This window comes from Protopterus annectens, chromosome 2.part0 (assembly GCF_019279795.1).
Source record: "Protopterus annectens isolate FY-2018-M chromosome 2.part0, PAN1.0, whole genome shotgun sequence".
NCBI lineage: Eukaryota > Metazoa > Chordata > Ceratodontiformes > Protopteridae > Protopterus > Protopterus annectens.
The window spans coordinates 1,329,167,245-1,329,194,744 of record NC_056728.1 but is presented as its reverse complement, the minus strand read 5'-3'; positions in this window follow the sequence as shown (position 1 = coordinate 1,329,194,744).

Here is a 27,500-nt window from a genome sequence, read left to right as displayed (position 1 = left end):
AAGAAAATTTATTTGTTTATTTTTCTAACTTGCAAGTACACTAATTGATGGCATTGTCTTTCTCCTTATTTCAGATAACTGGTGCTGACAGGCTAGACACATCAGTTTCTCAAAAAGTGTTCTGATATACACACATTAAATGCATCTAGTGACAGAATAGGGAAATAAAATGCACTATGAGAAAGAAGAAAGGGTTTAACCCTCAGAATGTTTACTGAATGAGTGTCCTCTTCTGCAACCTATTGAAAGAGCAACTCTTGGAATGTAAACACGTTAGGGGATTAAATGCACTGTTAGCTAAGTGATTAACAGTAGAAGGGTTCTTTGATTATTTGTTAATGCATTCCATTGAGTGTCACTTATAGAGATTATGTTTGATTTAGGATTAACATTGCACTTACCTCAAACTCTTCTGTTACACTTCTGTATTACAAAAGATCTGCAACCTGTACTCCATCCCAAATAAGGGAAAAAACTGAAAAAATACAGTTATACTGGCAAAGGCAAACCTAAACTACCTAAACAGATTTGTGAAGTACATAAAAAGTATATCATACTTTGTATGTACTAAAACTGCAATATCAAATAAGTTAAATGCACTAGGGTTATTTCTACTACTGCTATTAAGAAAAAGGTAATATGCAACTTTAGACTGTTTTAATGACTTCCGACATAGATATATGCAAGCAGACATGAATGTTTTTGACTCTTCCATATCTCTCACCCTTTTATACAACAATGAAATCTGTGCTCCAGAAAACTGATCAGTGGAAAGGACAAAAAATGCCCAAAACTCAGAAGAACAAAAAAAAAATCAATTTTAAATGTCTTTTTTTTTTTGCCTGGGGGCATGCCCCTGCAACCCCCTGTGGGAGGGCAAGCCCCACCCTTATTCCACAAACTTATATATACCAACTTCACAGTCACTCCAAATTGAAGAAGGGAGAAAACTTCCAAAACAAGTGAATTATTGCATAAGCACACTTAGAAACGGGACTTGCAATGGTTTCCTGTGACAAACAGTGTTAAGTGTTATGCAGCTTGTCTTTTTTTTTCTGTGTGCTACTGATGCTTGAGCAATTAAACCCCAAGCATGTGCAGCAGAGCTGATAGAAGATTATAATGAGGCCTCCTATTATAACCAAGTAATTATGTGCCCAAGATATGAATGACAAGAGGTTCACCTTGAGAGCAAAGCTCAGGAAGTGAATCTTGGCATTCACGTTGAGAATACGCAATAAGGATTCTAAACAGCAGGACCAAGTCATAATTTTTGTAGTGCATAGAGCTTTAACCGCTCCATGTGCTATCAGTTATAGAAAAACAAAAACAAGAAAAATGTGGAAGTGCAAGTGTTTTATCAGCTATCAAAGCCATTGAAAGCTTGTAAAACATGTTAGCTCTGTCAAACAGACAGCGGGCAGAAACAAGATGTCCATCAGAAGAACAGACTGTTTTAAAAACAGTTAGACACTTCATTCTGCCACACTTTTTGCTTTTATAAGTGTGTCAGAGTGAAATATTTAACAGCTTTTAAAGCTGTTTCACCTCCTGATGATGTTCTTTGCAGGCTGGCAGTATCTGCAGTCAACCCTAACATGAGACCTGATCTTAACAGTACTTAGCTGTGCTTAACAATAGGTTGTTAAGCACCTTTATGATTATACTCCAAAAGCAGGAAAAAGATAAGCTTGTTAATCACCTTTTTTCACATCAAGAATTGCTTAACAAGCTTGTCTTTTTCTGGGTTTTGGAGTGCAATAACGATGCTCCATTCATTACCTCCTTATTTAGGACAAACAAGTGAGTTATGATTATTTTACTATAGTTTAGTTTAAACTATATACGTGAGAAAAACATATTTATCAAATTAAACTGACTGATTTGATTGTGCAGTCATGCTGCAGTTGCATGCTATCCAGATACAAATAGCTTGGGTGGGGCAGCCCCACATTTGGGTATATGGGGAAGATACAACCCATTGATAAATGTTAGGTCTCGTGTGTTGGTGGATTTATGTATGTTTGGAGTTCTGACTTCTGTTTCCATATAATCTGATGCATTTTGACTCAAACAGTTACATTCCACTGTTGATTGTCAATGAACACATACGAGTTATCAAGAAATAGGATGTACAACATTGCAACACTACTCCTGGACTAAAGTACTGAGGACCAACATAACCAGACTGAGGTAGTATAACATAAAGAAAAAACTCAGTTTTGGTCTGGTCCATTTGTACTGCTTTGCTTTTGTACTGCAACATAGCTGACATCAGCCCCAAGAGCAAGATTAGCAGGTTAATTAGAAATGTCTTTATTGCTCACATTGCTAGATGCCACTGAGAAAACAAGCATCTTCGTGGCTGCCAGAATGTTGACCCTAATTGCTGGCTCTTGTCTATATGCTTGAGTCCCTATTACTGAGTTCAGCAAGAACAGCAGCTGCTAGTATAGTCATCATTATCATTAATACCCTCCTCCTATTGGCAGTAATAGTGGGAGAGGGAGAGTCCATAGTAAAATACTGTACTCCTTTTATCACCCAGCATAAGTATATCAGGTAGGTGTTTCAAAATAGTCTCAATAGTACTGGAAATCATATTAGTCCCCACCCATGTGTTATGTCACCAAGGCATCATGCAGTTTAGTAACACCATTTTCACAAGCATCTGACATTTCAGACCGGAAAGTTATGTGCATCATCATTGCAGAAACCTCCATCTAAGGCACATCTAGAAAATGGTTTTCTAACTCGGCATACTTTGTATTGGATGCAATAAATACTCCATAATTATTCTAGACTTGACTTCATCTCAAAGCTGATATAAGAACTGCATTCATATGCAATGCAGATAAATGCCCTGATGTTACAAACCATCGAATTAATCAAGAACAAAAAGTATGAAAAGGAGGTCACAGGAGTCCAACTTTGCAATGCATTATTTTTCTGCAGGCATTCTCATTCAATAAGAACTGTGAAGGAAACACACCTTGTGGAAGTGCTTGCCATGGATGCAGAAAATAAGCTAACACTGGTGGCATAGGAGCCATTATCTTGATGGAACCATCCTGCCTCAATTAGTCAAATAATAACATCTTGTTTAGAAAACATGCTTTCATTACCAGCTTGCAGCAGTACTAAAGTCCCAGCAGCTGATTGTCCCTAAACAGGCTCAGACTATCAACATACAGGAGAGCCCTCATGGGTAACAACAACTGAGAAATCAAGGTTGTTCCATCTGTAGAAGACCAGGCTAACCCCAGTGGTCCAAACACAATGGCCTAACTACAGTGTCAAATGCCAGAAGTTTTTTATTATTAAAACTTTTTCATCTGTACAGCAAAGTGCACCAAAAAGCTGTGAGTCCAACATTGAAGGTTGGGAACTAACATCAAGTTCAAGCTCCACAGATAATTGCATTAAATCTGACTGACCAAAGCACAGCATCTCTTTTCAAGATATATAAGTGAACAAATGCTGTTAAAAAGTAGCTCATACCTTTTTATGAGCAATAGGACTTTTCCTGTTTCATGACCAAATTGCCCTTAGTCTGTATAAATCTTATCACAGGTATCCCCTGAAGACAGGTCACATGCTTAGGGGGACAAACCCAAGCAATGATGAGGTAAATGAAAATAAAACTAAAAATAAAAAACAAATACATTGTCTGATAGCTTAGTTCAGAGCATTAAAGCTATGAACTGCTAGTGAAGTTCATCTTAAATACCTGGGTTTAATTCCCTCCTTCAGAGTGAGACTAAATTGCCCCTGAAAAGAGTCATTTATATATACTGCACTTATCTTATTTATTCATTGGCATTTCACTACAAGGATAGTCCAAATGGACCCAAAAGAATATTTTTCACAAGAAAGCAAAGCTCCACATTAATAATACAGAAATGCAATAATAAGATAATTAATACAAATTACAATTAAATTGTTAGGAATCATCATGTGGCACAATGTGATAAAGGATAAATAATAAAGTGTATAAAGAACAAGACATAATTTACAAAACTGTAATAACATAAAATAGTGTTAGTGAATTATGTATAGAAAACACAAAATTCAGCTCCAATAGAGTAACAATTGAACTGTGATGACAACAAACATAAGATAGTAAGGATAAAAGTTTCAACACGAATGCAACTGTGGGACTTGTAAATCAAAGAGGAATATTATTATAATTTTGAGAATGGGCAAACTGTACATCAACACCCTGATTGGAAAATGATTGTTCTCCAGCAGGCTATTAATGTACAAGTAATGCCCACTGATAAATGAGTCCACTGCTTCATGGCAGCATATCAAGCTGCTGTGGAGCTCGGATTGCAAAAAAAACCTAACAGCCACCATTATTTTTATGCTCGCTAGGTAGCGGTTTTGCTGTTTAGCAAGTATAAAATGTAAAACAAAAAAAGAGAGACAGTTTGCATGTGTGTGTGTGTGTGTGTGTGTGTGTGTGTGTGTGTGTGTGTGTGTGTCTGTGTGTGTGTGTGTGTGTGTGTGTGTGTCTGTGTGCATATGTGTGAGTGAGACAGAGACAGAGTGAGAGAGAAAGCGAGAGTGATGTTGTGTGACTGAATGCATGTATGAAAGCAGAGGAGGCTGTGTGTGTGAGAGATCGAGAGTGAGAGCGGTCTTGTGTGACTGAAATGATAAAAACAGTGGAGACTCTGAGAAAGAGGGTGAGACTGCTCTTGTGTGAGTGAATATGTCTATGAAAGCAAAGGAAACTGTGTGTATATGCATGTGTGTGAAAGCAGAAGAGACTGTGTATGTGTGTATGGGAGAGAGAATGGGCTGTATGTAAAATTGTTGTGTTTTACTTGCTTATGATTTTTTAAGCACTATATTATTTTTTATATATGTTTGATGTAAAATACTTCCTCTAACACCATTAACATATACTACAGCAAGTTTGAAACATTAGGCAGAGGAACTATTTTACATTAAAATTATATAAAAAATAATATAGTACTTAAAAAAATAAATAAACAAATAAAACCCAACAATTTTACAGAAGGCCCATTCTCTAAGCACAATAATGCCCTCCAGGGTGTGTGTTAATATGTACTTAATGCCTTCTTTCTGTAGCATCAGTCCTCATGACATCCCTGGGCGGAAGTTAATTACACATTAACACACATCCTATCAGGCATTATTGCTTGCATATGAAATAGCAGAAAAATGAAATGCAATGAAATCTAAATGGCTTAGATAGCTAGAAGACTAAGTAACAGCTTTTCAAAGAGAAGTAGTAGATAAAAAACATAGCTGAGGGTCGAACTGCATGTAAGTTCTTCTTACATGGAAGAGACGGATCAATTTCAAAAGAAGGATGACAGTGGAAAAGAGAAGGTGAAGTGGAAAATGTGAGAAAAGAGAGGGTAGAACAGATAGTCAGTGCAATATGGGGAGAAAGGTAAAGACAGTAGAGGTAAAAGGTGATCCCTGGTGGTCTAGTGATTAGGATTTGATGCTCTCACCACCACAGCCTGAGTTCCATTCTTGGTCAAGGAATTTCAATAGATTTTTTGGGGGTGTGGGATTGGTATAATGGTTAAGGTGTTTACCTCACACTCACAAGGTTTGATTCTCACCTTTGAAAGGGAATTTGGCTAGGTTTAAAATGTCCTGCAAGTCTAATACTTACCTATGAACCTATGAATCTATGAAAAGAGGAAGAGGAAAGTGAAGCATTGAAGGATGTATTGGATATTTCTTATGGGAAAATGAGCCTAAAAAGAACAGAGGTGAGTTAAAGGTGTGGAATATAGAATTACATGTAAAAAATTGCAAGCAGTGACTTTTCACCAGATCTAAGTTCCCTGTTTGCAGATTAGGGTTGGATAATAGATTGTAGAGCAGGACATATGTCTGATTGATATCAACGTTTGGGTTACTAATAGTTGTGACATGTTTGCACTTTGTGGGAGCACTAACCAGTTAAGTTGTTTTAGTGATAGACTTGGTGGGTTTTATAAAAATGGCTAGCAGAAAATTTAGCAGCTTCATTATAACATTACTTCATTTAAAGCAGCAGTGAAGTTTGAAGATTGGCAGGTATTAGGTAGGCATATAGCGAGGATTTGAGGCTATGTGCTTCCTTGCTGTATCAGTAAGGTAAAGTTTGACTATATAGGAAGTGAGCCAAAGTTTTGATTAGTTTTGTTTACAGTTTGGAGTGTGTGATGGTCAAATGTGTTAATAAGTAATGCATTACATGAATCAGGCAACTTCTTATTAGCTGCCAGAAGTTCTATGACATCTCAGAAAAGTCAGCAAAAAGAATGAGTAAGAACAGGATCTGTCACTACAGTACATGTAGGAATGAGTTTCCATGAAAAAGGTAGGGAGAGGCAAGAAACAGATGAATGTACAGACTCATAGGTAAATATTAGGCAATCAGCCTGCATATAACAAACCTAGTCAACAGACTCATATTCAAAAATTCCCTCCAGCTTCAAAGAGGGAGATGCAAGATAGACATGAGGAGAATGTGTGGCTACCTATTCAGTTACTGAGGTTTACTGCTGTTGAGAGGAAGAGTCCCATTCTTGGACTTATGGGAGGCTTCTCAAAACTCTCTTTATCTATTTGTATCAAGATTTAAAGACCAGAATGTCAATAAGCAGTAGCAAAAGTCACAGAAACGTTGGCTTCCTAAGTGACCTTTTATTTTTCCTGTGCAGTAATAAAACAGTTACAGTGACCAGGAGCACTGTGCTTCTCTTTCACTGTCTGGAGCACTTATCTTTATTTCCTTTCCTTTTGCTTCCTTTACTCAGATCAGGCCAGAATGGAAAGCGCATATCTTTAGATTACCACATTGGCTACCTCCTCCAGACAAGCATAATTGAGAAGCCCCCTAGAAAATGAAATAGTTCTAAATGACCTTGCAACTTCAATATTTCAGCTTTGCTCTGCACAAATTCCTACACCATAACCACTGCGGACACCTCTCAGAACTTACCAGTATACCCATCAAATATTGCACGTTATAAGGTATGTCACAAACTTTAGTTCTAAAATTCCTTTCTTGTAAAGGGAGCACACAATCTTACAGTAAGCCCAGTAATATTTTAAAGCATAAACATCTAATTATTAAGAATGAGTAGCATTGCATAAACATTGTTCCTCTTGATGCCATTGTGTTTAGTGCTTCCGTATTCAAAGTTTGAACACTTATGTCCACACTTCACTGAAGAAGGTTGAAATTTATGCTTACCTGACAGAGTCAGTCACCATATGGATTAATCCTTCTTAGATTTACACAAGTATGAAAATGTGATACATGTGAGAGGATTGGGTGTGACTATACCTAAACTCTGGGATCAAATAGCAAATGATCTATGCATCTTTGACCAATTTTCAGTCAAGATTAAAGCCCACTTTGAGCCCAAGAAAATGTGTACATATTATAACAAAAACTTAGTAACACTATCATTCAATACAGTCCTATTAGGTTATGTTTTACTGTATTATTTTCTCTTAACCAAGTATATATGCAGTGTCTTCAGGATCTATACAATTCATGAGTTCAGCATAATCTCAACTGAACGTATCATAAATGAAACAACTAAAGCTGACAAAAAATGGAAGCACCCAATATCGCTGTTTGTGATATCATGCAAATCCCACCTCCTTGTATCCACCCATGCGTGAGGTCTGTCATCACATCCCCAACATCTAATTATTCTGTCTCAGAGCCTACAAAGTATTATAAGAAAAGAGAAAGGAAAGACAGAGAGAGATAGACAACAGTTGTGTTATATTACCTATTCCCCTGTCATAAACAAACTGTACAACAGAAGGAAGAAACTGTTGCAAAAGAGAGTAAAATCCCATGAGTGGAGGAGCTCCCTGGTCAGCCTCAGTAAGAAGCTGAGATCCCTTATAAGATCCTCCAAAGCTAGCTACAAAAACAAAATCGCTACTAAATCCAAGGACAACCACAAAGCATTCTATAGCTATGTCAAAAATCTAGATGGCAACACCCAGATCTGCTCTGAGTTACAGCACAAAGGCACGAAAATTACAGAACCAACTGATATTGCCAACATCCTGGCAGATCGGTTCAGTGCTAACTTTACCCCCCTCTCACCCCCTAAAGGGCCCATATCTATACAGGAAGAATGCAGAGTCCCTGTAATCACAACTACGCAGGTAAAAGCTGCACTCTCTAAAGCCAAAAACACAGCATCCATGGGGCTGGACAACATCCCAGGCTGTGTTTTACACGAACTTCAGAACAAACTGGCTCCCCACTTAAGCACCATGTTCAATAATAGCCTCGTATCAGGCTTTGTGCCCACTGAATGTGCACAGCAACAGTTATCCCACTCCACAAAGGGGGAGCCACCACTGATCCTGGGAACTATCGACCTATTAGCCCGACGAGCCTGGTCTGCAAGGCCATGGAATGTATCATCATGGAACTCATAAACAAAGACATTGGTAACTTCCAAACTCTGGATCCCACCCAGTTCGGGTTTGTGAAAGGCAGATCATGCCTCCTGAACCTGATCGACTTCTTTGAGGCAGTCACCAAAGCCGTGGATGAGAGTAAGGTGGTTCACACAGCCTATCTTGACCTCGCCAAGGCTTTCGACACCATCCCCCATTCTGGAATTATAGCTAAACTCACTAAACTAGGTATAAATCCCTGCATCACAAGATGGGTTGCCAACTGGCTCACTGACAGAACCCACACTGTAAAAGTTGCAGACTCCAAATCTGGCCTCAAGGCAGTGACAAGTGTAGTGCTACAGGGTTCCATCCTGGGACCTCTCCTGTTTGGTATCTACTTCTCTGAAGTACAGGCTAACACAGAAGGCCTCTGGCTGACGAAGTTCGCAGATGACTGCAAACTAGGAGCCATAGTCAAGTCCCCAAATGATGTGGACAACCTACAGAAGGGCCTCACTGAGACAGATGCCTGGTGTCAGAGCCATGGCCTCATGCTCAATGCCAAAAAGTGCAGTGTCATCCCCTTTGGTAAAAACTCTGTACCCATGAACTACCACATAGGCAGCAATCTACTTAACACCAAATGCATGATAAGAGACCTTGGGACCCAGGTGGACAGTAGTCTCTCCTTTGATAGTCAATTCGCCACAGTAGTCAGGAAGTCCTTCTACGTGGCACACCTCATCATAATAGGGTTCTCATCCAGGAAAAAAGAGGTCATTGTTCCCCTCTACTCGTCACTCATTAGACCCATTATAGAGTACAACGCCCCTTTTGGAATGTACCTCACAAGACATCTGCAGCAGCTGGAAAGGCCACAGAAGTACCTCACAAAGAGGATTACTGGCCTCATACAAATGCCCTACACTGACCGCCTCAAAAAACTCCAGCTTTACTCCGTAGCATATCGCCTACTCCGAGGTGATCTCTGCCTAACATATAAAGCTATGTCAAACCCAGAGCTGTTGGACATGCTACACCTAAAGAAATCCCAGTCCCTCCAAGTTACATGCTCTAGGGACCTAAACCTTGTCATCACAATAAACAGGACACACTGGAAGGATAGATTCCTGTCCCAGAGACTTCTTATACCCTGGAACAAGCTACCCATCTGTGTCAAGCAAAGTTCTTCATTAGCACTCTTCAAGAAAAATCTTGATGAGTGCATGGGAAATAGGAAATACATCCCGGGATCACTTCTGTGTCTCTGCTGGACAGTGGCACAGGAAAATAACTATCTTGGGTGGCGTAAGCTATGGTACCTTGCTGGCTAGGCTTACGTAGGCCCTTGGGCCGATAGCCTAGTACCTACCTATGAACCTATGATATGAGTTTTTAAAGGTTGCATGCTTTAAAAGCCGGATTCCTTTTCCAGACAAGATATAACAGTTGAGTGTTACTGTCTTATACAATGTAAGTTTTGTAAGGATAAATAGTTTAAAAATTATTATGTTTCCAGATAAGCTAAATGTAGTATTTAAAAATAGTGAATGCCGTGAATGCTGCAAGTATGAAGAGCTATGGTTGCATAAATATACTAACAAACAAATTAAACAAAGGAGGGAACATTCTTTTCCCTTGAGATGCAGCAAACTCAAGGTTTTGTGAAGGAATGAAAGTGGTGACACCTCCCTACATGTGGATGTAAGGGGTGTTACCCCATGACTCTGAAACCACTGAAATTAATTTTTTTTCCAAATTCAAGAGGAATTCAAAATAATATTATTCAAAGCAACATGACACAATTTTCTAAATACATTGCAAGGATATTTGTTTCTGTTGTAATGATTTAATTCCAAGCCCAGTGTGATATCTGTCTGAATTCAGTGATCATCGTTATCTTCCCCCTAAATCCCCCTGCCTTAGATATACTGCATTTCCAGGATACCAAGTTATTTCCTGTAAAAAATTACAAGAAACATTATTTGGTTTGTGTTGGTTGCTTTCTAGTCAGCATCAGCTATGATGTATTCTGAATATGTGGGCAACTGTATCAATAATTACAATCTGGGATGAAAGAGAAAATGATTAAGAAAAGAAATAATGAATTTTACACATCTAACATGAGGGAGGAAATTAGTTTTTGGTCTCCTTGGACCTCTTGGTACCAGCTCAGTCCACAGTGCCCCTCATCTCTGCCAGGTTCTTCCAGCCATTATCTTAACCTCCTGGATTATTCTGGTATTTGTAGGGATGCTTGTGGCTTCTAAATATATCCTGGAGCTTGGCCATCTGGGCTTCCATCATGGGGGTTCTTTTTATATGCCCTCCCCATTTTCCCTTTCTCTGCCCTCCCATGCTTGTTGACTATGTCCAAGGGCAACTTCCCTCTGTGGATACCTCTCAAAAATGAGCTTCATCAATAAGCGCCCTTCCTCTCTCCCTCCATCCCTCTGTCCCAGGATGGGCACACCAATCCCTTGCTCCCACACCATCTTTCATACAAACAGCTAATTGAATCCAGGCATGCAGGGCCGTAGTTAGGGCTTAATACCTCTCTACCACCAGAGTTGACCGAGGGAGGAAATTTCTTATGTCTCACAATAAGGAATGAAGGTATAAAACCACAAGTGTCTAGTAGGAAAATATTACATATAAAGGATTCCATTTAGATGTTTTTGGATGTTTTGACACATACTACTTAATACAGATGCGATATAAACTGAAAGTTGTTTCTTACGCATACTCCTCAACTGTCCCTTTTTTGACCATGCATTTTTTGCACTGATCTTTTGGTAAATAAATGAGCATTGCAATCAATCAGTAATGACAGCTGTTAGAGTTTCATACTTGTTATTCTTCAAAAATATATGCTGATGCAAAGCCTTTTTGTTTTAACTCTTAAGCAAATTAGAGAACTCTGAAATGCTTTTCCAGTGTTTCTACTACATCCACTGCTATCAAAACTAAGCTAAGAATAATTTCTTGATTAACTGCAGTTGTTCTTGCTTTGCAGATTTGAAAATCTTTCAAGAATGTATTTAATTTTGTGGCAAAAATAGTGATTTCTCTTTTGTCTTTTATAGTCTGTGTGCCTCCAAATCTCTTTGCAGGAGGGTGAATTACCCAGGTACTTAGTTGTTTGGTAGTTGTTTGCTGTTTAATCTGCACTTGAGAACTGCTTTTGCTGTGCTTTTACATTAAGAAATTCTAGGATCAAACATCTTTGCAGAAGGTATTTACCTGGTCTCCATGAGCTGGGAAGCACTACTAGTTATTTGTTATTAAATCTGCACTTGGGAGCTGGTTTTGCTTTGCTGTTACATTAGCAGATTCCTGGGTCAGGTATCTTGTGGCAGAAGGTATTTACCTGGGCTTTCTGAGTTGGGAAGCACTGAAGGAAGCTCAATGTGTGGTTGTTTATTGGCTAAAGGGCACATAAGTCAGTTTACATGCTTTTTTCTTTACTATATATCAGGCAAGCTTGCAAAGCTCTATGTGTTAATTTGCAGAGAATTTTGCAATATGTTTCCAGTGTTTCAACTGCATCCAGAGCCATCCACGTTAAGATAAGAATACTTTCTCAATTAAACTCAGTTGTACTTATTTTATACTGTGATCACTATTGTGTCTGAACATTATAAAGCATCCATTTAAGTTTGTAGCAAAAATAGTCATTTCTCTGTTTTTGACTTTTCTAGTCTGTATATCTCCACATCTCTTTGCAGAAGGGTGAAATATTCAGGGACATAGGTGCTTGGTAGTTGTTTGTTGTTTAATCTACACCTGAGAGCTGATTTTGCTGTACTTTTACATTAAGAAATTCCAGTATCAGTTATCTTATGGCAGATGGTGTTTACCTGGGCTCTCTGCATTAGGAAGCACTTCAGGAATCTCAAAGTGTTGTTATGAATTGGCTAGAGGGCATAGGGGTCTGCTTTCAAACTTTTTTTTGTGTATGGAGCTGCCCACCAGGCCACAGTGATTAGTAGTGCCCTGTGTAGTAGCAAACGCCTAGACAGTAAAATTTTTCTATAAAGTTAGGATTATTTCTGAAACCTGTTAAACAGTGTGGCATTGTGCAGAAATAAGCTTAGAGCAGCTAGCTTGTGAATCAAACAGCATTGCATTATATAGCATCCTGCTCCCAACCCTAAAAACTACCATAGGAGACCCCTGTTAAATCCCAATCCTTAATCTTATACAGCAAACCTTATTACAGGACAAGACAACATGGATATGCAATTTCCAAATGGCTCTGTGGCCAGCTTGGTAGATTTAGGCATCCTAAGGCAATCTAGCAATTGTCTCATTTTCTCAGATAAACTGTTAATCATTCAAAACAATAACACTATGCAAGAGATGTAAATATACACCTTCCTTGGATACAAAAATCTCCCATAAAAATGAGATTGTCAGGAAAACTCAAACTGCATCCTTCACACATGCTGTTCACCAAACACATATATTGTCTTATGCTGAGGTGCTTAAGAGAAGCCTTCCCAAATCTCAAAGACCTCCAAAAGCACACATCAAAAGCAACACCAAACATCTCAAATAAGACTACACCTAATGATCTCCCAAGTGCAATGCCTATAAGGCAAGTGTACACTTTACTTAATACTCTTGTCAATGGGGACACACAGAATCCCTACTCACCAGGTTGAACAAAGAGAAGATAATGGTTAGTTGTCTATATGGAGCAAGGATCTGCAATATTATACACACACACTCAAATTACTACACCCCTGGTACCAATGTGATTCTTTCATAGTCCATGTAGATGTAAATGACCTCAGACATACTCTACTGGACTATATGAAAAGAGACATAATGAATCTCTAATATGTGTCACAGATAGGCAGGAGCCTTGCACTGAGCAACATTTTACCTTCACCCAAGGATAATATGATGCCACAGTATGAACATAAAATGATTGATTTTAATAATGGATGCAATATCTGTTAGCCTAGAAGGCTTCCTCTGTACTTTAAGTGTTAGCCACAAAGTTTGAGAATTCATTTTATGCTCAACTTCTGAGAGACTTGGTTGGCTAGAATCACCTGCATTAGAAACTGAAGTTAAGTGCAAACTTGCAGTATTGCGTTTTAGTCTTCTGTTAAGTAAAAACTTGCAGTTTTAAATGTACTGCATTTCATTTTTTCTGTTACCTAATTGTTTTCACTGAATATTGTGCTGTGTCTTTCTCTGCTATAAGAGGGGGTGGTGGTCTTTTCACTTCTTTGCTATCTTATATTTTAACTGTTAGCTTAGAGGGCTTCCTCTGTACTTTAAGTGTTATCCACCTAATTGTTTTCACTGAATAGTGTGCTGTGTGTCTCTCTGCAGTTAGTTCCCCACTCACCCTCCCTGTTTTTGTCTTGGTGTTAGTGTTGGTGGCTCTGGAATTGCCCATCCCTCCTGTAAGTTTGTATTTGAGCACTCCTCCTGGGTCCGTCTCATTTGCTCACTTAATCGAGTACAGTGAGATCATATCCTGAGTCTAATGTTCACTCTACTTAATACAGAGAGATGATTTGAGAAGGCCAACCCACTTAGGTTCTTTTTTCATCTCTCCTTGCACTTTACTAACAAAAAACAAACAAAAAAATTGCACTTTATTTATCTGCTTTTACTGTATTTGTGTTTCCTCCTACTTTATTTTGCTTTTGCCTCTTCTTAAAAGTACTCAATTTTATTTATTCTGCTGCATATATTACTGATTGGTAGTAGCCTGATTAAATTGTAACTGTTATTGTACGTCTTTTGGTTTAAGCACTTGGGCTTCATACCAGTTGTTTTACATTAAGAAGGCTTGTGGTCTGCACTGTTTGGCAGGACAGGTAGCTTACATCCTTCTAAGCTGGGAATTGCTGATTGAAGGCTCAGTGTCTGCTATTCTAAAAGTGTACTAGTTCTGGTTTAAGCACTTGGGCTTCAGGCCAGTTATTATACATAAAAAAGGTTTGAGGTCTGCAGTCTTGTGGGAGGAGAAGCTGGATTCTGCCCTTCTGAGCTGGGAATTTCTGGTCACAGGCTTATTGTGCCTGCTTATTTGAACTGTTTCTTTCTGAAATTGGTGTGCCTTGTTGCGGTAGCATAGATCAGATTCAGGCCTGCTGAATCTAGCTTTGTTTGTATAACTTGAGCACTGATCCAGGCCATCTTTTTTTGGAGAAGGTTACCCTGCATCCTAGTGGCAGGAGTGCGCAGTTAGAACTTGTCTGATTGAAGACTGCTGGAACTAGGCCCAGTTTTGAGCTTTTTTTCTGGTTAATTGGGTAACTTGTTTAAATCAGTTTGTTTGTTTTCTATTGTTTTATATATATATATAAAAAATTGCACTTTATTCATCTGCTTTTACTGTATTTGTGTTTCTTCCTACTTTATTACTAGGGGCATTAACTTCAACTCTGATCTGAGATATATAACAATAAGTATCCTTTTTTGTGCATTTAAAGTGTTCTTTTGATTGTATCTGCTTTATTTTCTGAAAAAAAACATATATACTTGTTCCCTGCCTTTCTAAGCTAGTATAGTCCAGTCTTCAGGTTTGTGCTGAATTCAGGGCCGTGTTACAAATCTCTGTGTTTGCCCATACCTTACTTGGATAGAAGGAAGTTTCTCTGTTCACCTGTGAGAAAGGGGAGCTTTGAGCAGCCTATCTGTTCCTGGAGGAGTGGTTTTAGCCCAGAAATTAGTAGTTTATTGGCCATTTTGGGCTAATTTCTATCTCTTTCATTTCCCTGCTATAAAAAACGCATTTGCCCAGTTTTGCGTGCCGGGCAGCGCCATTTAGCTAGGGTATAACTATTCCCAGCTCCACAAAGTCTCCTCTTCAATTTTTCTCTTGGAACTAGACAAACTTTCAACTTAAGCACTCAAGCCATTCATTTCTCAGCCCGGCACTTGCTCAAAACTCATAGCAAGCACTTATAAACCCTAGCACTAGACCCCCCCCTTACACTGTACAGAAGGACAAGGCTCTTTATTTGACCTTACCAGCTATTCAGTAAAACAGTTTACTGTACTTATCCAGGCATGTCCAAAGGGCAGTTTCAGGTGTAATCTCCAGTCCAATTGGTGAATCTGGGCATTTTGAGGCAATGTTACAACTGCCTCATGTACACAGACAACCCTCTCCTCCTACCACCAAACACTAATACATGCGAGAGATGCAATTATACAGCCAAACTGGAGGCTAAGCTCTCTCAACCCAAGACTGGATCAGACAGTCAAGAGGAGAAGGGAAATACTTGCATCACACCACCATTCTCACATAGACCCATTAAATCAGCACCGGCAAAAAACACACATAAATACAAGAAAACATACTTGGAGGCTCTAAATAAAAATCTGCAAAAGCAACAGAGACCTCCAAAGCAGACATCCAAGCAACCTCCACCCCCAAACACAAACCATGAAACACATACTTCACAAAACCAGTGTGCCACGCAATCACAGCCATTAAGGCAAAATAACATACCCAACATATTAGTAATAGGTGACTTTACAGTCACTCACACTGACATCCCACTCATTAGGCTAAATAAGGAGAAGGTTAATTTTAGCTGCCTGTTGGGTGCCAGGATCCACCACATAACACAAGCACTCAGGTCACTCCAGAACAAGTACAAATATGACTCTGTCATTGTCCATGTTGGTGTGAATGACCTGAGCCGTACCTTCCTGGACTACAAGAAAAGAGACATGGAAGAGCTCTCTGATCATGTAGCCCAGGCCGGTATGACCCTGACCCTGAGTAGCATCCTGCCCTCACCAAGAATGATACCACAGTATAAAGAAAAAAATATCAATTTCAACAATTGGCTAAGTTTCTGGTGTCATTCAAAGGGGATCCAGTGTCGGTCTGCCTGGGATAACATGCTTGACAACCCACTCTGCTTCGCTAGAGATGGCTTGCACCTGTCACCCTTAGGCTTTCGCATACTGGCCAAGGCTCTTGCCACCCCCATAGTGCCTTTTTTAGGCAAGGCTCAAAAGACAAACCCACTGCCGTAAATAGCACAAGTAACAAAAAAAAAAAAAAACGAGGGTAATGCTACTCAGTGCCAGAAGCCTAAACCTCAAAATGCACGCACTTGAGGTACTCCTCAGTACGGAGAAAATTGATATATGTGCAGTAACAGAAACCTAGTTTAAGGCTCCAGAGAGTACCCCAGCACTACCAGGCCACAACTCAAACTATACATTTCGGCCATAGAACCCGGACCAAAATGCAAAAGGCGGAGGCATATCCATATTCATCAAGGATACCCACACCTCCAGGTTAGTGGCACAGCATGATGCTTCAGAGATCATCCACATGCAACTAACAACTGGCAAAACTGAAATTCAAATTTAGCTTGCTACAGATCACCCACCATGTCCCAGGACTCCCATTCTGCATTTCTGGAAACACTGGGAAACATAAAGATCCTACCAAACACCCTAATATTGGGTGATTTAACTGGGAGAACTACTCAAGTACTAACTCCTTTGCCCAACATTTCTTAGAATTTATAAACTCAAATGCCCTGGATCAACTGGTCAACACTCCCACCAGAGGTGACAACATATTGGACCTGGTCATCACCAACATGGGCGACTGGTGTTCCACACTGGAGGTCAACCCCTCGCTGGTTAGATCTGACCAGAAACAAATCACTTTGGATATCCACATTTCGCCCCCACCCCCAGACAAGGAAACGACCATGAAAAACTTTTCAAAAGCAAACTTCACGTTACTTAAGACTGAGATGGAAAGCTTCAAAGCCCCCATGCTAAAGGATAACGCTGTCCAAGCTGCAAAATCCTTTACTAATACATTCTACAGGCACCTACAAGAATGCATGGATCGTGCTATCCCAAGCAAAACCAAGACTCACTCCTCCAAGAAAAGGAAACCAGTCTGGTGGACCCCTGCCATAAACAAACTATACAATAGAAGGAGGAAACTTGCACAGAAAAGAGTAAAATCCCAAGAAGGGAAGACATCCCTGATCAGTATCAGCAAGAAACTACGATCCCTCATAAAATCATCCAAGGCAAGCTTCGAAAGAAAAATTGCCAAGGACTCCAAAGATAACCACAAGGCATTCTTTAGCTATGTCAAGAATCTAAGTGGCAATGCTCAGATCTGCTCAGAGTTACTGCAGAATGGCACAAAATACACTGAACCGACCGATATCGCCAACATCCTGGCAGACAGGTTCAGTGCAAACTTTACCCCCTCTCACCCCCAAAAGGGCCCATAACCATACCATAAGAATGTAGAGCCCCTGAAATCACAGACACTCAGGTTAAAACAGCCCTCTCCAAAGCCAAAAACACAACATCAATGGGACCGGACGGTGTCCCAGGCTGTGTCCTACATGAGCTCAAAGATGAACTAACCCCTCACCTAAACACACTGTTCAAACTCAGCCACTCCACAGGCTACGTACCCATAGAGTGGGGCACAGCAACGGTTATTCCACTCCACAAAGGTGGAGCCACAACAGACCCTGGGAACTATCACCCTATAAGCCTGACTAGCTTGGTCTGCAAGGCTATGGAGCGCATCTTCATGGAACTCATTAACAGAGACATTGGGAACCTCCAAACACTAGATCCTACCCAGTTCAGCTTTGTTAAGCGCAGATCATGCCTCCTAAAGCTGGTGGACTTCTTCAAGACAGTTACCAAGGCTATAGACAAGGGAAAGATAGTACACACAGCCTACCTAGACCTCGCAAAGGCCTTCGACACCATTCCCCATTCTGGTATTATAGACAAGCTCACCAGCCTGAACATAAACCCCTACATCACAAGATGGGTTGCCAAATGGCTCATGGACCGAACCCACATGGTGAGAGTTGTGGGAGCTAGGTCTGACTCTAAACTGGTTAGAAGTGGCATTCCCCAGGGCTCAGTCCTAAGACCCCTCCTGTTCGGCATATACCTTTCAAAGGTACAGGCAAGCACAGGAGGGCTATGGTTGACCAAGTTTGCAGATGACTGCAAACTAGGGGCTTTAATTGACTCTCCGGCTGACACAGACATTCTCCAAAAGGGTCTCACTGAGACTGATACCTAGTGTCAAAGTCATGGCCTCAAGCTGAATGCCAAAAAGTGCATAGTCATCCCCTTTGGAAAACACAAAGTACCCACAAACTACCACATAGGTGGTAGTCCCCTAAATATGGAAGACATAATAAGGGATCTGGGGACCCAAGTAAATAGTAATCTCTCCTTTGACAATCATATTGCCAAAATGGTTAGAAAACCCTTCTATGTGTCCCACCTAATCAAAAAATGGTTCGCATCCAGATCAAAAGCGGTCATTGTGCCCCTCCACTCATCACTCATCAGACCCATCATAGAGTACAATGCCCCATTTGGGATGTACCTTACAAGACACCTGCAACAGCTGGAAAGACCACATAAGTACTTCACCAAGAGGATCACTGGCCTCAAACAGATGCCCTATGCAGCTCGACTGAAGAAATTCCAGCTGTACTCAGTTGCATACCACCTACTCAGAGGTGAACTCTGCCTGACATACAAGGCCATGTCCAACCCAGAATTGATGGACATGCTCCAGCTAAAGAAAACCATATCCCCCTTGAGCCACATGCTCTAGGGATCTAAATCTCACCACAACAATAAATAGGACATGCTGGAGGGATAGATTCCTGTCCCAGAGACTTCCCATGCTTTGGAACAAGATTCCAATCTACATCAGGCAGAGCTCCTCGCTAACACTCTTCAAGAGAAACCTTGACGAGTGGATGGGAAACAGAAAGTTTTCCCCGGGGATCACTTTAGTGGCTCTGCTGTACAGAGGCACAGGGAACTAATCTAAGGGGGTGGCAAAAGCCAACACATTCTGACTAGGCTTATAAATGCCTTCAGGCAGATAGCCTAGTACCCACCTATGAACCTATGGGAGGACATGGACAAAAGACCACATTGCTTTGCCAAGGATGGTTGCACCTGTCCCCTCCTAGGCCTTTGGATATTGGCTGAAACTATATCCAGCTCTTAGAGCCATTTATAGGCAATGGGAGGCATTTCAGTGTGAACAGGATCTGATGAAGGCATAGCCAAAAGTGCTCATCCTGTTTGTGAGGATTTACATCCTGTTGTTTGAAGGATTTTATCTGTTCATTATTAAATTGTGCTTATTTTATTTTGATTTTATTTGCTGAGCATACATTCTACTCTCTCTTCGTGGTGATATTGCAGCGCTTGTGTTTAGTCTTCAAACATAGTGGAAAAAGTCTACAAACAACCTTAAGGTGTTACTGCTCCATACTCGGAGTGTAACCTCTCTGAGTGAATAGACAGCAGAAACATTGTGATAGGGCTGTTGTTGAATTCAGAAAGTATACACTTTATGGTAACCTTTCTACATTTGGCCTTTGTTCATTTTATTTTTGTGAGCATATCCTTATATTTACCCCTTTTTTTGAGTAATGGTGACCAGGGGGATGTTATATTAAGTGCCATAGGTATCAGGGTACAGCTTCCCACATAGGGGTGGTAGGGTCTTGCACTCCTCATAAACACTAATTTCAAATGGATGCCATTTATGATCCCCAGTCTACTGTTCTATGAATTTGAAATAGAATCTTTGATATGGGGGGATATCTATTAATTCAGCTGTCATTTGTATCTGAATCACTAACCAGTCCACTTTGCCTATGCATTCAGTTTTATTTTAATTTTGACTAGGTTGTTGCTTTTGTTAAAGAGTCCTCAAATACCACCATAGTGAATAAATAAAAATGGAGAAGTGAATCCAGAAGTGGAGAAGAAGGGTTGGGAGGGTGGTTTAATAGCTAAGGTGCTTGCTTTACAAAGGTGCAGGGTTTGAGTCTCTCAAGGGATAATTGGCTAGGCTTAAAATGGCTCACAAGGGCAGTTAGCTTAGTAGTAAACTATGAACCTGTGAAGAAGTGTATGTGTACAGCTGTGATGCTGTTGAACTCTAAAATCGAAACAGTGTGCACAGAATTATTTCACAGCAGCATTTTGTTTTTTACCAGATTAGGTATTTTTTAAATTAAAATAACAATTTAATTTCAGCTTCACCTCCTTGCTAATTTTCTCTTCTATAATTTTAAACATTTTACAATGGGTGCTGGAAGAGTTGTACACCTTAACCCAATGTTGGGTTTAATATTAATATTTACAGTGCCCTTTTTAAAATTCTTTAACCAGGATTTAGAAAGTGCAGTTGTGTAAGCTAAACTTACAATAACAGTAGCTGTTTGAATGATCACTACTGCAGTAGCCTCAGCTACATGGGTTATATCCTGCCAAGGATATAACAGCTGGCCAGCTTCCAAAGCTTCAGGGCAACTTCCATGCACCCAAATCTTCAAGCGGCTCGATTTGAGCTGACTAAAATACAAGTTTGAGCAAAGATGTTCAGAGCTTTCCTGGCAGCAGAGAGAGGGAAGCTGAGCTCTGAAATGACAAGGCTAGGAATAACAATAAATGAATGTCCACATCCTGGTTTAAAAAACACACCAAAAAAAAAAGGGGGATGGAGGGATGGAGCAGCTACTGCATTAGTGATCATTCAAACATCTACTGTTAGGGTAAGTTCAACTTGCACAACGGCATTATGTTCTTCATCTTGATCACTGCTGCAGTAGCCTTAGCTATGTGGGTAGACTACCATAGCTAACTATATTTGGGAGGTGGAAGGAGAATGGTCCAGGCGCCCATGGAGAACAGTACTAGCAAAACTTGATCTAGACGTAGAGAAGGAATCCAGCTTATAGTGCTTTGTAAAGGTGCATACAGAGGGCCAAGGTGCTGCTTCTAGAATACGTCAAGAAAACAACCTTTTCCAAAAGGCCACAGAAGAAGCTAAGGTCCTTGTACAGTGGGTCTTGACCCCGCCTGAAATAGATTTGTTATGGTGAGTAAAACAAAAGTAATAACCTTAGACAACCATTTGGAAATAGTCTGTTTTGAAACAGGCTGTCCATCCTTCTTATCTTCACAAGAACTGAACAATTGATCTGATGATCTGAAAGATTTAATTCTGTCAAGTACCTGAGTTGTCTGTATGAATTAACACTTGTCGCTCATTTTTAATTTCAGGAAACAAAATGGGGAGATAGTTAGATTGACTTAAAGTAAACTCCGATATCACTTTAGGCATAAAAGAAGAATATGTTCTCAGATAAACCCTGTCCTTGTGGAAAATGAGGAAGGGTTAACTCACCATAAGAGCTTGAAACTCAGATACCCTTCTTGCAGAAGTCAAAGCAATCAGCAAAAATGTTTTCCATGTTAAGAACCTCATCAGCCAGACTGGCTGGTTCAAATAGAGCAAGTTTATCTTCACACAATTTTGCACTGATGGAATATAGGATGCCTGTAGAGTGAGACTTTGCTGTGAAGTTATATCCCAAGACAAAATGGCTAATCTTGCAAAGGTGGTATGACCTGGATCCCCCTTGCTTGTTGATGTGCCACATCACTCTGATATTGTCTGTAACCACTTGCAGAGGTCCCAAGGACCAAAGATGGATCCGAGAATTGAGTGCCTTAATCAGGACAAGTATCTTCTTGATATTCCTATGCTGGTATCTGTTCTAGGTTCCCCACACCCCCTGCATTTTTATCTCTCCCAAAACTGCTCTCAAAGCAAAATCTGAAGCGTCTCTGATGACTGACTGCTTTAGGGTAGGGAGGGAGAAGGGGAGACCTTGATTTAAGGATATCTGTTGTCTCCACAAAATAATTTCTCTTCTGACAGTACTGGGATCTGAAAAGATAAAGGCTGTTGATGCTGGGATCAAAGAGATTTCAGATACCACTGTATCTTTCTCATATGGAGTCTTTCCAGGGGTATCATGAGGATCATAGATAACATGAGACCCAAAATACTTAGGTATTCCCTCTCAGTGACTGAAGTCTTAGTGGAACACCTTAGAAAAAAATCAACTAAAGATTTATTTTTTCCTGTGAAAGAAAAGCTCTTTGAACTGAGGTGTCTAGTTGACATTCCAGGAACAGAATCGTGTGTGAGGGAGTCAAGAAAGACTTTTGAATGTTCTCTTAGAATCCCAGCTTGTGTAAGAGATCTCTCACCAAAGAGATAGATTCCTGAGATTTTGAAAAAGACTCCACAAAGATAAGCAAGTCATCTAAATACATAAAAATGCAGATAGCATGTAGCCTACAATGAGCTATAACTGGAGCTAAACACTTTGTGAGCACTCTTAGTACAGTGGATAGTCCAAAAGATAAAGCAGAGAACTGATAATGTAATCTGGACACACAAAGCCTTAAGAAATGTCTGAAGTCTGGATGAATAATAATGTGATGATAAGTATCTTTTAAGTCTAGTGTTACCAGGAAACTTGAAGCAGGAAGAACAGGCAGCAGGTTGCAAAGTGACATCACTTTGAATTTGGTTACTATCACAAACAGGTTTAGGAAGGAAAGATCTACAAAAGGTCTCCAAGCATTTTCTTTCTTTGGGACTAGGAACATTTTGAACAAAACCCATCCCCACCTGGGAAGGAGGAAATGGTTCTATCATTCCTTGGGACAGCATGTGATGAAGAACAAGTGGAAACAAAACAGTCTGATCTGCAGAATGAATAATGATCTCTGGAAAGGAGGAATTTCCTCACACTGCCATCTGTAACCCTGATGAATGATTTTCAGAACCCATTTGTCTGAAGCAATCTGTTGCCAAAGCCAAACAGAAAAATGGAAATTCAGACTTTCTGGAAGAGAAATGGGGCCGGGGTGGAAGGGGGTCACAAGTGTCATGAATAGTCATTTAGACTTGTTTGAGTGTCCTTGGTTTTGGGAGGTTTCAGACTTCATTTTGGAACATCCTTGCCACTTCTTAAATGTCTGTTTACCTGAATTCTGTTTAGGCTGTTTATTTTGTTTTTTTTTTTGCTGAAATTGGATGAGGAGAAATAAAATCCCTTGCACAATTTAGAAAAGGAGAACTGAAAAATCTTACAGATTGCCTGGGCCAGCTTGCCCCTTTCATCACACTTTTTGATCACTTCTGCAGCAAAGGGGCCAAATACTAAATCTCTGTCCAAGGGAGAATTTAAAATCTCATTTTTAACATAATCTGGAACATTCTTAGAATGCAGCTAAGCTAACCTCCTTAAAACTGTACCAGTGGCCGTAGCCCTGGAAGAAGCATCAACAGAGTCATGCGTGTACTGCAAACAATGAGTAGTGACCGGTGAAACTGAAGAAACTAAGTTATTTAAAGCATATTAATTTGTCTCTATTCGTATGTATTTGTATGTCTGTTTGGGGCTTTTCCCTCGGGTCTCCACTGAAAAAGGGTAATTCTTATCCAGCTGGACCAACCCGGTTAACAAATGCAAAATAAATAAATAAATAAATAAATAAATAAAAGAAACTGTAGATAAAACATTCCTCTTACTTTCACAATATGTCAGAATAAACCTTAACATATGAGCCTGACAATTTGAAATTCTGAAATTCAAAGTCGCAGAGGTATACAGTTTTTCACATACCTTTCAATAATTTCCCCATGCTTATTAGAAAGAGTAGACTGGAATTAACTAAATGCTTAGCAGGACAGGAGTTGACTAAAGCTATAGCTGCTGGGTCAAGTTTGGGAATAATATATAAAAAATTAAAATACCGAGGAACTTTATACATCCTATCTACCGTTTTAGGGACAGCAGGCTGACTATCAGGAAAATTGCAGGCAGTAACACACATCCTGTAAAGAAGACAGAACATGAGAAATAGATTTAGGTTCCTGAAAATTCTTCTGTAACAACTCATAGTATTTTTGAGAGACTGAGAAACTTCAGTGTTCTTCCACTGAAAACACTTTGACATTCTATCAGTAGTCTTAGACAAAGAGAACCCCCCAAGGGAGAATCAGAAAGTGAGCCCTCTTATGAATCAGAAATTTGGGGGCAAAACCTGAAATTCAACCCTGTATCTTCCTGTTCAGATCCAGAATCCTGAATCTCTTTAGGAAAGGAGGCATTCCTCTTTCTTTTACCACAGACTACTCTACAAGAAGGATGAAAAACCTGAATCAATCTCTGCCCCAGTCCCAGTAAACTATTCCTATCCATAGAAATTTGAGGGGGAGTAGATGCAAGCTTGGTTTTCTGTTTATTTTTGACAGGAAAAATGAGGCCACCAGTGTTACTACTAGCAGCTGCTGCTTTTCCAGGGATGGGCACAAAATTATGCCACTACAGGGGAAGCTTCCCTATTCACTCTCCCAGGACTGACAAGAGGCCACTTAGAGGACCCCCACAGCCACAGAGGATGTGGCTAACCCCTGGTCCACAGTGGCTGTAGATGCTATACCAGAGGGAGCCAGGGTAAAAGATGAGTCATCTGAAGTATAACAAATAGCACCAGTAAAGTCACCAGCCTGTGGCTGATATAAATTGTAGCCTGTTCTGGTGGAAAATGTTGTTTGCTTAACTTTTTCTTTTTGTGGCTGGAAGAAGGACCAGCTGTGGGACTGATGATCTGTTCCATGGTCAAGCCAACAATGGTGTCTCTATCTTGGAGAAAACAAGCAACAGTGCTAGTAGAACTACCATTCTGCAAATGTTACCTTTTTTAACAGAAAATACACAGTAAAAAGCAATTTCAATCACTCTGGCAGCCCCACAACCTTAAAATAAACACAGTTTCACTGCAGTCAGTAGTTTATCAGTTAGATAACAAGTCATTTAAACTAACAGAAATAACAGGTGCTCTGTTTAAAAGTACATTACAGTCTTGAGACAACCCATTAAAACACAACACTCCCAGCTTTAAAATAACTTTCCTGAACAGGAAAGTAATAAAACGTCAGCAAAAAATAAGAAAATGAAACTTTTTTCCCCAAAGGGAACCTATTTGCTCAATTAAGGAAAGCTCAAGCCAACCATCGATCCTCAAAAGCCTCAGCAGAGTGTACTCTTCGGCAGTAGTAGAACTCTGAATGGCTTCATGCCCAAACTTGCCTTTTAGTCAGCTCAGCTTGTGCTATTTGATGGTTTGGATGCATGGAAAGTACCCTGAAACTTTAGAAACTGTCTGGCTGTTATAACCTTGGCAAGATATAACCCATATAGCTAAGGCTATTGTAGCAGTGATCAATATGAAGAACATCTGGTTGGACAATCTCTCTTTATAAACCAGACACATATAGAGTGAGGTGTATAAAAGCAGGGATTGATGTTTTTTAGATATATAGAATGCAAAGATATAGATAGCTATAACCGTGTACTCTGCTGAGTAAATTTTTTTTAATATTATGACTTATAGAGACCAAAATGCGCGCATATCTCGATACACTTGTGCTTGTAACATATATAGTATACAATATTAAAAACAAGACCTTACATTTGAAAAAGGGAATGACTGAAATAATGTAGATATGTTTAAACTGTTTAGGGAATAGTATTTGTGGAGATGCACACATCTTATGCAATCTGTCCTGGTGATAGAAGTGTGAGGCTACCAATACAATATGGACATTTCTAGCAACAATCCTGATAGCTTGGAAAGAGGGAAGTGTGTGTGTGTGTGTGTGTGTGTGTGTGTGTGTGTGTGTGTGTTTGTGTGTGTGCGTGCATGCTATGGTACATAAGCTGCCAAAGGTCATATAATGAAGTTGAACAAAACTGCAGTTTCATACATGCAAATAATGCATTGGTGTTCCCCAGAGAACCATGATGCATAGTCAATTACCAAACAACACTTTTCTCTACAGAACATTTCCACTCAGTTTTGTTAGATTTAATTAAAGTAATTGGATTCTACTAATGTTTATTGATCACTTACTATTTCTTGGCTGCTTACTACCTTAGATAATTCATTATATGATATGTGCTTCACACTTTTGCAATTTATTCAAGGGAAAGACAATTTCTGAGTCAGCACAATCACTTTTTCAGACCAGTAAAATACACACTTTAATTTTTCAATGAAAAGCCGAACCGGATAACCTCAACATCACCTGCATGACTCTTAAGCTCAAAACTATTTTGAATGGTTTTCCTGCATGGTAGTAGACCTTACCTGATTATGACGTTTGTAATAAAGACAAATTGTGGGAAGTATTGCTGTCCTGATGTGATATTTTGATACTAAAATGGGACACACTTCATTCTGCGTGATATCTTTCTGCTAAAGAAACCTACAACATAAAAATGTAACTACAAGACTGAACCACATTTAAATGGGCAGTTAGTAAATATTATCTATGGAGAAAATATAATATTTCACCAGGTGTCATGTTTCCCTGAAGAGAGGGCAAGGCAAGAAATAAAAGATTCCTAGAAAAGTATATTTTACTAAACAAGCACATACAAAATTTTCAGTGCAAAGAATATAACATGTTAATGTGCACTACAGAGGTACTGCACTGAGATTATACACAAGGACATATTTGTCTAGTTTTCAGTTTGTTGAATATAAATAGAAGCTAATGACTAAGATTTTCATTATGTCAGGCAAACTGCAGGAGTTGCTTTAATGTCTTGACAAGCTTGGCTTCTTCTCTGTTTTATACTGATAGAATTCAAATGCTCAGTTTTATTACATAGAGCTGAAAATCTGCAAATTTTTGTTAAAGCAAGTACTGTTAAAACATTTCTCTAAATTCAGATGTTTTGCTTATATATTCCAGCATACTGATTCTCATTAATCAATGTACTTTTCATGGGTACCTCTAAAATGGAGTAAAAGACCCCCAGACTAGAAAAGAAATGGAGTCAAGCACCAATATGTCTTGCAGTGATAGTAGCACAAAGGTTGGGTAGGAGGAAACACTTCAGTCTTTGCTGAGTAAAATATAACAGCATCTACCATCAGTTACTCTGTGATTAAGTATGAGGCTCTTATTTTATTTGTTAACATGGTGGGTGGACTAAGAAAGATGGGGCCCCTTTTCAGCCACAACCTAGGCCACTAAAGCAAAAAATGTATGCATGAAGTAAATAGTAAAACATAAACTCCACAAATCATTATACTTAACGTATTAGCAAAGAGAAAGTCAAGTGCATGCAGTCTGGGCAAAAGTAGAACACCCAAAATATACTGTAATAAAG